An 11235-nucleotide genomic window follows, 5' to 3' on the forward strand; every position below is an offset into this window, starting at 1 on the left:
CCTGCGCTTAAGCACCTCTGCTTGGAAAGGAAATACCTGGTCGTCAGGTCCAGGAGCAACTAAACACCTTGTTCCTTGTCATACCGTGAGGTACTGGCACATGTGTTGGTCGTGCAGTGTCTTTTATTGCTGACGTATTCTGCGTGTAAATGCCTTTTTGTGCAGTTCGTTTAAAAACTTTTCATGTTGTGGCTTTGAAAAAGCATTCTGATTTTATGCCTGGGGTACCTGGATGTGAATTTAAAGCTGATGAAATTAGATAGATCTGAGCTTGGAAGAGAGGCAAGAGCCTTTGTGCACCTTCCAACGCAGGATTTCAGCAGAGTAGAGAAAGGCTCAACCTAAAGGCCCATGTTCAGACTGAGTGTGAGAAATAGAGTAGCTTTATTTTACATGTGGTATATTTTACTGTGGTAAATTCTTCTAAGCTTACAAGGCAAATGTAAGCTTGCTATCTTGACCTTTAGACATGAGAATATTGTTGTGAGTTGGTTTGTATTTCTTTTTTACAATAAAAAGGACTGAAGTGAAGGCAATATCCTTTAGATCTGAACCTATGATTTCTAAACAGGGTGGTGGGCTTTTTTTGTTCAGTGAGATGTACATAATCTCTATGCCAGCTGTAGCAGAATCTGATTTTCTAGGTTGGATTTAGATAGATAGCTGTTATCAAACTATAAGCAGATGCTTTTCTTAACTTTTTATAGAATCACTGCAGTCTCCCCCAGCTGTTAGTTCTGCATCTGGTTCCTTTGCTTCTGCGCTGGCACTATTGACAGTTCTTTGTATTTATGAAGATGTAGTATGTTAGCTGTCAAAACATAAATTAAAACCCTTTTGTGCAGGCAATTAGAACAAGCTTCTGACAAGACCAGACTAAGCTGTTGGTAGAAGTGAGGAGTGCCTTGAAAGTTAAGCCTAGGGAACAAACTTTTAAGTGCTTTTTGCATGTGTTTCTACATAGTCTTTGCTGGATAGCAGAATTTACATAAAGGCCTTTGTCCAACTTTGAATGAAACAATACTTTTTTGTTGTTTGCTGTCTTAAAGAGAAAATACTTTTTGCTCTTTGAGAGGAAGGATGTCAGACAACAAACTTCTATGATCTCAAGCAGTTATAACATGGACAAGAAGCTTTATTAGAAGTACTCTGCAGTCTGTGTTGAAGTGTCTCAAGTCTAGTCATCCTTTGCTTGTCCTTGCAAAAAAAAAAAAAAGAAATTTTACTTCTGACAGGACAGTTTAAGGCAAAATCTGGACTGCACTTCTCCGAAAACATTGTAGAGTAGTTTGATAGTTACCATGTAGTACAAAGTCTGACAAACAGGAAAGTTTGCAGAAGCATTTAATAACTGAAACTTTTAGCAAGCTGAAATAGTTGGAAAACATCTATTGCCCTTAGTAAACCAGAAGAGTGGCTGAACAGACATTCCTCATTTATGAGGAAGCCTTGAGACACCACACCATCCCCACAGGAAACTGCTCATGCCCAGCTGTGACCACGCTCCCTGTAAGGGAGACATCAGCTCAGACTTCCCATCCCTTGTGGAAGGGCTGGCATTTGTTCCAGAGAGAATTACAGTTCAGAGGTGCTTTATCTTCCACCCACCCTATTGCTACATGTACTCAATTAATAGAAAGGAATAGAGAAACATGTTGTGAAAAACTGTTCAGTTTATACTTTTAGTACTTGAAACCTTTCTCCTCTGCTCCCATGAGGGAGGGAGTTCAACTCCAACTTAAGCACATCCTGCAAACTTGGCACTTCAAACTGAGCTTGCTTTTAGCACAGGAGAGGAGCACGGCATTGCACTCAGGGGCTGTGTGCAGGGGATTCCTTGGGAGGCAAGAACAGTTGCTAGGGCCAAAAGCATCACTGAGGAAGCAGGCTTCCAAAATAATTGCTAACTTTAACCCAACAGCAGGCACTCTAGCTGGAAGTCCACTTCACGTTGAGTAATCAGAGTTTCCTCAAACAATTCTGTTTACTTGTGGTTCCTGAGAAGGGGTTAATTACAAGCTTTCCTACTCATTGGGGCATGCTGGATGATTCGGGCATGTGGGAATTAAATTATAGCCTAAATCCACGCTCTAATTTCGATGCAAAGATAGGTTTTCCTTCCTCTATGACAGTAGTGCAGAAACATGTTGTGACTAATGTCCCAAAATTCAAGCCATAAACATTTTTTCCCTCTTCTCATGGATTTTGCTATTTTAAAAATATTAAAACCAAGGGAAATATATTTGATGCTTGCAGGCAAGTGAGAATATTATACTTTATTACACTTGTCCTAAGAATTTTTATGGCACCAGTTAAAATTGACCACTAACAGTCCGGTAAATATGGTGCAGAAAAATTTTGAAAGCAGACAGCAAACACTTAGAGCTTGTCACTTGTTCAGGGACAATATCTGCTAACAGACCTTGTAAGTGTGTTTATCAACAAACTATCCTAAAGGCACTTGCTTGAACAGCAGTTGTTACGCCCCACACAATATCTACAGGTAGTTTAGTGCTATGAAAATGCACTTGTTTGGCTAAAAGCAACATCAGTTCAGCTGGTAACTGAAGATCGATTTGTGTGAAGTATTAGCCAAGTCTTATTTCTGCAAGTATTAATGCACATCTGGTCCTGTGATCTCAAATGCATGAAATTAGATTATGCCTTTTTTCCTCTGAAAGATGGGACAGTTACTCTGTCAAGCTACAGAAGGGCATTTTACTTGACCCTCACATACCCTTTCAACATATTCTTCAGATGTTGTTCTGTCATTTTATCTTTAGTGTGTACTAATAGATGTACATATTTAGCATCCTTTATCAAAAGAAAGTAACACCAGTGATGTACTTGCCCAACAGTCAGAGTTCAGGGTTGTTTTATTATGATGGCTCCCCCTCAACAACTTCCTTGACAATTTGTGGGTTGCCTGTTTACCTTTGTTCTGAGGTGAACTAGCGCAGAATTATTTTTTTTAAGCGCACTAGAATAAGGACCCTATGGACAGTTACCCTGTTTGGTTTGGTTTGCCAGCATTTGGAAAGCATCCGTGCTGTAGATTAGAAGTACCCAGTCATAGTTTGCAACAGCAGATTCACATCCAACTCTTGAGGGACCACAGTCCCACTTCTTTAAGCGCTTCTTTCTGTGAGGTTTCAGTCAGAACAGCAAGGAGGAGAAAACCCAAACGAGTCGGTTGATTCTCATAGCACGCTTAAAGTGCCATGTCTTGCCTCTCAACACAGGAGTAAGGACATCTGCTTTCCATTTTAAATCTTACAAGTCAAACATGATATCACCTATTTATTTGCTTCTGTACAGAGGAGTCTTATCAGAATTTCTATAGTGTTAATCGTCCTGTAGCTGTTTATCAGTTTTGGGTAAGTTTTTCCTTTGGAATTCGTTTTAAGGCTGTGCAGTAGCCTATCCTTCAGAAGTCTCCTGAAACAAATTAATATGATCAATGTAAGCATGAAGAGACAGCATTAACTGACAGTATTAACTCCAGAACAATTACAGAGTTATGAAACTCGTGTTTTTGGTCAGTGTAAACATACACCTGTTGCTCAAGCACTCCAACACTTGCAGGCAAAACTTCTCATGTCAAAGGCTGGCCTATTTTTCTACAATCCTCAGACTTCCCTGTGCAACATCTTCCTAGCTCCCAGAGCTTTTTCCAGCTTTATTCTCACCATTGTTCTTCTGTCTAGGAAGTCTTTCTAGCAGAGTGTTATCCTCTTAGAAAGATGGATAGGGCTGTAGTGAAAATATAGTTATAACAGAAATCATTAGAGTATCTATGAACTTTATATTACTCTGCACACAGGGAAACTTCCAACTTCACCCAGGTCTGCTGTACACAGAGGAACTGAATGACAGTCTTGTCCATCAATTCCTAGAACAGTCACTGAGGTTTTGAACTAGTTTCATGCAGCATTCCAAAGCTGAGAAATCTAATTGGAAGCAACATGGAATTGAGTTTCCAATTTAATTGTTAGGCTGGTGGATTTTTGGCAGCTTATTAATTTGAAATGCTTACCTGCTGCAGTGTTTACAAAACTAACAAGGTCGCAGCTTTAATTGGCTTAAAGATTCCCCTTTGTTTTGAGGTTTCCTCTGTGCACTTCCTCAGATCTCACTCTGTTTAGACTCCTTGCAATGGAATAGAAAGATGAAGCATCAAATTCATGGGTTAAAAGGAGACAGTGGCCAGCCAAAAGAAGGAACAGGACTGGCCAGAAGCTGGGACATGTACTCTGTAGAGACCCAAAGCAGAAATTGCACATAGCTCGCTCTAATGCAATTTTAAAATACCCTAGAAAACATAACTTTGTTCTCCCTCATCCCTATTTCTGGTTTTTAGAACCCTCTTACTTTCTACAAAACTTAAAATACTTTACAAGCAGGAGTTGTCCACGTTCCCAGTTAGTCTGACTTCAGAACAAGTTCTCACCCTGGCAGCATTGAGAGATCTTTGTTTCAGAGACCAGAGTTTCACATAGAAGCTTTAGCCAGGTTGTAGTTGGTAGTTGAATCTCATGGTAGTCAAGGTACGTTTACCATATCAGAATTATTTTCAACATTGACAGAAGTTCTGCACGATGCAATGATCTATAGTTCTGGCATGCTAAACACAGAGTGATCATGTTTCTTATGACTGAGTCATGAGGCACACCTGAAAATAAAGCAGGAGCAATTTTAACAGGTTTGGTTTTACCTCCCTGGTTCCTTAGCGAGCACCAAAACTTCATGTCCTCCCCTTGTTAACTTTCATTGAAAAAAGTGTAAATATTTAACGGTGCTTAACCTGTGATTTGCATTAACTTGATATCTGAGCTACAGTCAGTTGTCTACTTATCAGATTTAATGCAGTCCATGCGTAGTGTTGGAAGTGGGGCTTTGTGCCCTTGACAGTGGAAGGGGCATCACAGGATACAAATGAGTTGCCAGGTGCCACAGAGAATACATCTGACATCAACTTAAAAGTGTAAGTTGACATTGGAGTTCTGGTTTTTCTTTTTAATCAGCAATATTGCTTTAGCACTTTGTAGTTACAATTTTGTATCTAAAATTTATCCTTTGATCTCTCCAAAAGCCTACCTATCCAATATTTTATGGAATTATGGTTTCAGTATTTTTAATTGCTTGCTTAGTGCCAACCTAATGAAGTACTTAAAATAATGCAGTTGTCATTAGTAAAATTATTTCCCTTTGTTTCCTCTGTATCATGCTAAGATATCAGTTACTCTTTGCATCCTTGGAAGTCATTGGTGCCTTATGCTTCATCTGTTGTTACAGTATTTGAATTTCCACAGAGCAGAAGATAGTAATTTAATCCATCAAGTGAGAACTGTTAGAGCTTCTTCCCCCCTGCCCCAACCCCTTTCCTGCATCTTCACAGCCAACATATAGGATAAAAGCCAAGCTTACACAGATATAAAGAAGCAGGGGAGGTATCCAAAACTCCTCAAATTAAACAGATACTGTTCAGAGTAGGGTTTTTTTAATATAGACATCTGATGTGGCTCCTGTGTCCCTGGCAAAAAAAAAAAAAAGCTTTCTGTTAGCTAAAGCAACCTTAGTGTGGAAGCTGATTTGACTTCTTACACATTTATCTCTGAACTTAGGCTGTTCCCAGAAAGAATGTTGAGTCAAAATTTTACATTAAATTTGTAAGGTAGCAGGCTACTGTATTTCTTACATTTATGTAAGATAAGCCTCTTCTATTTCTCTAAGTTGGGAAATTAAGGCAACTTCAAATTTGAGCTCAGAGCCTCCATTAAAGATAAACCAGTGCTTCATTTACATCTAGTAGTCAACATATGTATAGAAATAGGAGGTATGCTACATTCCCAGGTATAGGGAACAAGCAGAAAACATCATAATCTATTAAGGTCCACCTGGCAACATTGAATTTCATCCTTTTTTTCTGCATATTAGTATAGCAGAGTTTATAAAATTTAGTTATTTAAGCACATGAAAGGTGATTTTTGCACATCTGTTGCTCTCACATCTTAAGGAACACATCATATGTTTATTCTGAGTGTGCAATAAACTACAGTAGCAAGCCCTGAATATTAAAAGCTTCCTCAAGTGCTGCCTTTTTGTCCTGAGACTTCATCAGGAGCACTTACAGAAGCAGGTTTGTCATCTGTGTAGCATCACTCCCAGAGCAGTTTGAGGGAGCGTCCCCATACACTTGTTGGGTGTTTCTGTGAGGTTTCCAATGCCATTTGGCCTCATGCCCAAGCAGACACAGTAGGACTATTGGGAGGCTCTGTCCAGGAGACAACTGACAGCAACCAAGGTTCTCTCAGAAACCAGATCTCAACTGCACATTGCTAAATTCTAGTTGACAGCCAGGATTTTCAGTTGTGATTATGGAACTCAAGATTCCATTGTCACATTTCTCCTGAACAGAGTTCTCAGTGTGACAGAAATGTTATGTATAGAAGAGATTTAAGGGAAGCAGTATCAGATTAGTTCAGTCATGAGTGAGCCTTTGAGTTGATTATGTTCATGACTAGAATTTCAGGCAACATTCTCCTGGAAGAATGGCAGGCTTAGGTAAAAAGAGAAAGGGAAATAATTTTTTTATTTTCAGTCAATCTTTGGGATAGCAGTGCACAAAAGAATAGTGTTATTAAATTTATCCACTCCTGGATTGAAAGGATTGTAACTAACTAGGAGCAATAGTCTTCCATTAGAGATTGAGAGTGCAGGGCATTATACTTAGTAATTCTACAGAGGACTATTTATATGGGTTGGTTTGTATGCTACACTGTACATAACCTTCATCTACTCTGTAGCAAGTCAGAAGCTTATTTGGTCCTTAGGACACCTAATTATATCCATCTTTTCCTATTTATCAAGAAAGTGGGGAGGATCATGTATTTTACTCACCAATGAAAGCAGATTGCCTACATGCCTCTTTCCTCCTCTTCACATGACCTAATTTAAGCCTTTTGAGAAGGAAAGCTACACATGCTTGGAACCAAGAGTTCATCTGATGTTTTAAGTGCCAGAAACTTCTGATCAGGGACAGCCTGCTGAGGAGGCAGAGAGTTAATGTCAAGTCACTTTGGTTTGGGAGGTCAAAGGAAATTGTATTTTAGGAGGCAGTGGAAAAGCTGGCTATTTGCACAGCTTTAAATAAAATTTTTGTGTTTGGGAAAAGTCTTACAGAAACGCTCACTAAGGAGGACCCAGTTTTGATTCAAGTGTTGGCATGAACTGTTGCTAACTGTGCTTCTGGGAGTTCTGCAACACCCTCAACTGCTCTTGAAGGAAGAGTTTTGTAGAGAGAGAAGGTAGAAGAACAACCATTATCCCCATTAATGTACTGTCATGTGGTGGAATAGACCAACCCATCTGGAAATTGGACACCAAGAAATACCTACCAGCCATTAACACAGGTAGATCTTTTGAAGATACTTCAGACATTTGACTTCCAGTTTAACTCTTTAGAGTAGACTCTTTAGTGCATTAGAATACTGCCCTGTCAGTTACAGTCCAACTTAAGATTTCACTGTTTTTCTAGTAAAGTTACTTCCTTTCCCAGAAGCTGAAATAAAGAGGGGAAAAGTCCTTCTGTTTGTTATTTTGCTTGAACCTTAGTAGCTTTCAGGTGAAATTTAAAAACATCTCAGTCCAGGAAGTGATGTGCTGCTTCTGAGCAAAGAGGACATCCAAAAAATACCTGCTCATTCATTCTTCTTGCTGCATGCTTCTGTCACAGCAGCTGTGCAGAGCATGGGTTACCATCCCCAGCTGCTTGTTGCCTCATTTTCAGATTTACTAGTCAAACTGCTCAGATGAGAACTGCAGTCTCCTGCCTGCTGGCTCAAACAACTTCAGCAACAGGTTGAGGAGCAGGACCTGTGCTGGTTGGCAGTTCTACCAACAGCCCATCTGTTCAATTTGAGGGAGAAAGTAAGAAGCAGCTGGGGAGGGCTGTAGGCAGAGTCCTCTTCAGCCACTGCTGCTGTTGGATGTCATGCCCACAGCCTCAGATCAGATTAACTCAGTGCAGTGTTGTGCTGTGTTCTCCAGCACTCGGCACCACCTTACCTGAGGAGGCTTCTCACATACCATGTTTAGTTATCCAGCACCAATTCTAAAAACCTAGCTTAGCATTATTAGTTGAGCATTTTAGCTTCACATTGATAAGTCTGTGGTCACATAACTTCTTTTAAGAGAAATGCATTTGAGATTACATCAGTAAGGTAGTAATTTTCTCTTTGCCCTTGAGCTGTGCAAGAAATCTATAGCATTACTGTGGTGTGTAACAAGTTACTGCCTGGTCACCAGGCAAAGTCACAAACAGGGTCATGCAGCAGGTACCATTAGAGACTCTATTCTCTGCAACTCTCAATGAACCAGACATAGAAAATCATTGGCTAAAAACCCTATTCAGCCTTGGAGAGCAAATGCATGTTCTTTTTTAAATACTCTTTCCAGAAAGAGACAGAGAAGCCAGTAAATTTCTCAATCCAGTCTGGGCTGTTCATTTATGGCACCCTCATTAATCCACAAGGCATCATTACAATGTATTGTTGCCATAAAAATGCAGTATTTAAACAGCTCCAGAAATGAATTGTTTTATGTACTTCCCCCTGTAATTCCTTCAAAGGGAAGTGCATTATACTACTACCACACTGACCTTAAGGGTTAGTTTCATAGGAAGGAAGAAACACTGGTTCCCTGGTTTTCCAAGCATCTTCCGTTCTGCCACTAGAATAAGTTCCTTTTCTCTCACCACTGGCAGTCCCTCCACGACCACCTTCTCCCCAATTACACAAATTAGAGGGAGGCATTAACCAGGGAGTGCAGCTGTAGCACAAACCTCTACTGCTGATCCCCCAGCCATAGTGCCCTCTGTAAGGTTCTCTTTCTCATATAACTACAGCCCTGCCAGTGGCCAACTGAAAATGTTTCACAGTTCGTGGTGGTCTCTTGGTTTGTTTGCATTGATAAAACAGTACCTTGTTTTCCTGCTTAGTAACATTGTCTGCCTCAGTCCTAGTATTGCCAGTTCTGAAATAGTAAATGCAGTGAATGAGGCAGTAGAATGCTTGGAAAGGTGCAAATTCAAATAAAAAAGGACTATATTTTAATGTAGGCACACCTGTAAAGGGTGCAGATAATGCTGATTATAGCAGTTTTTCATCTTTTTCTGTATAACTTCTCCATGTTAGTATTCACCTTAACATAAATGCTTATGAAGTCCACTCTTTGAAACACTAATATAATATTTTATAAAGATTTGTATCAGCTGTGTCTAAGTCTAGCTTTTCAGTAAGTAAATTTTTTTTTTTTATTATTAATACCTATATTGAAAGAATCAACTTGTGAATTACAGCTAATTGTATTTATACATTCTGTACATTTTCACAGTAGAAATAAGATATTCCATTGCTTGAGCTGAAAAAGATATTAATAGATTTTTATTAAAATGGCAAACATCTGATTCAATGTAGTCTGAAAATTTAACATACAGCTACAAGCATGTTAAAATAGTAAAATTGAAACTTTAGTATAATCATGACTGTCGATTTTATTGACAGTGAAAGCTATCAGAGCTGCTTGGAAACAGGGTAGAGTAATAGAGGTAATTGCTTTTTTTGTCATTTCAGTGGAGGTTTCATTACTCTGTCCCCACAATAATGGTTATTTTCTGAATTCCAATGCATGCTAAAGCAGAGAGATGCTGGTTTGGGCACAGACCCTCCATCTTCCAGATCATGGTGATCATAGTGACATGCTCAGAGGTTCACATCATTGTAGGTCACGTTACTGGAGCTGTAGAAGATGGTCAAAGTACATCATTCAGAACAAGATAATTTTGGAGAGGAGGTCTGGAACTGGTCTGGAGCTGAATTGTTTCCTTGTACTTTCCGTGTTTTGCCGTAGTGCTTTTCCAAACAACTCTCTCTCTTTTCAGATTGCCGTACTGTTGAACACTGTGTAAAGTGTTGGGATGGTTAAATTGTCAAATCACTAGTCCACACTGCCAATTGAAGCACTTCTCATATTCTGGAGATTCCTAAAAAAGCATAGTATTTCTGATACGGAGTCATTGTTTTTTGAGTGTTCTGCTTCAATCTGCATAAATCCCCCTTTATTCCTCCTCTCTGCATCCACTTTGAGCAGCCTCTGGTCCATTCACAAGATTAGTTTCCTCCTGCAACTGCCAGTCATTCCCTCCTGGCTGTATTTTCATTTTGCTTTCATTCTCCACTTGGTCTGTATGCTCTAAGTTTTCCTCCCTTCCTCAGAAGAGACAAGATAATGAACTTGTTTTCCTTGAATAATCTTAGTCCTGTCAGTTTTAAGTGGAAAACCAAAAATTATTTGATCTGTATTGCAGCATGTGGTCCTGCCTGCATACTACTCCAGAGATAGAACCACTTTAGTGTCTCAGATCCATGACTTTTCTTTTTCTTACCCATTAAATAATTATATCTGATTCTCACTTTGGTCTTGTCCTCTGAGTCTAGAGGGCCACTGACATCCACCTAAGTATCCACATCTTTACTGACTTCCTCAGCTTGACATTGAGGGTGTTCATAATAATTTTCTGCCAGTTTGTGTCTGGAAAAACAGGGTGACTGGCAGTGAGGATGCTCTTGTTCAGTCAACCCTTCTGGCTATGAGGGTTGTACAGTTTGCAAGGATAAAGCATGCCCACTTCTCATGCAGACATAGTTCAAGTTAAAAAAAACAATAAGCAAAATGGAAGTATTTGTAGCCCCAGTGAAATTCAGGCCAATACTATTCACAGGGATTGTATATCCAAGGAACCATTTAAGCTAATGCCAGGAAAAGTGTGGCTTGTTCCTCTGCTGTGCTGTGTCAGCAAATAGGAGTTTGGTATTTGTCATTGTGGACTTCGTGAAAGTGCTTGTTGTAGCTGTTTCTCTGGCTGATTTGAATTTTTATTTTGTTTATTAGGTGTGGAGTGTGAGTGCCAGGGCTAAATGCTGTTTTATATAAAATCTCAACAAGATTAAATCCCCTTGCCATTCTGTAATTAATTTCAAGGATATTGTGTTGCTTTCCCAGAGAACTCGTGGTGATCTCTAGATGTATCCCTGGTTACAGAACAGCTCTGGATTGAAACAGTGAGGGATGTGCTCTGTGTGAGATACTGTGGGGCAGTTAAAGGTGCAGAGGTTCAAAAACAGCATCAAGTGCTTTGAGTAAACCACCTTTTAGGAGAACTGAGTGACTTCTGCC

At 39.6% G+C, this 11235-nt stretch overlaps 1 protein-coding gene across 2 annotated transcripts in view; it reads left to right on the forward strand.

The window, feature by feature from the left end:
• The first annotated feature begins 13 nt into the window (after positions 1–13).
• The window catches only part of PDE6D (phosphodiesterase 6D), a 34373-nt gene continuing 23151 nt past the window's right edge, over positions 14–11235 (forward strand). Inside the window, exon 1 of one of the 2 annotated variants that reach the window (XM_017727009.1) lies at positions 14–90. The gene's annotated coding sequence lies outside the window, so the exon portion shown is untranslated. The remainder of the gene's footprint in view (positions 91–11235) is intronic. The other variant, XM_017727010.1, reaches the window with a different exon arrangement.

This window comes from Corvus brachyrhynchos, unplaced genomic scaffold (genome assembly GCF_000691975.1).
Source record: "Corvus brachyrhynchos isolate BGI_N302 unplaced genomic scaffold, ASM69197v1 scaffold162, whole genome shotgun sequence".
NCBI classification, from domain to species: domain Eukaryota; kingdom Metazoa; phylum Chordata; class Aves; order Passeriformes; family Corvidae; genus Corvus; species Corvus brachyrhynchos.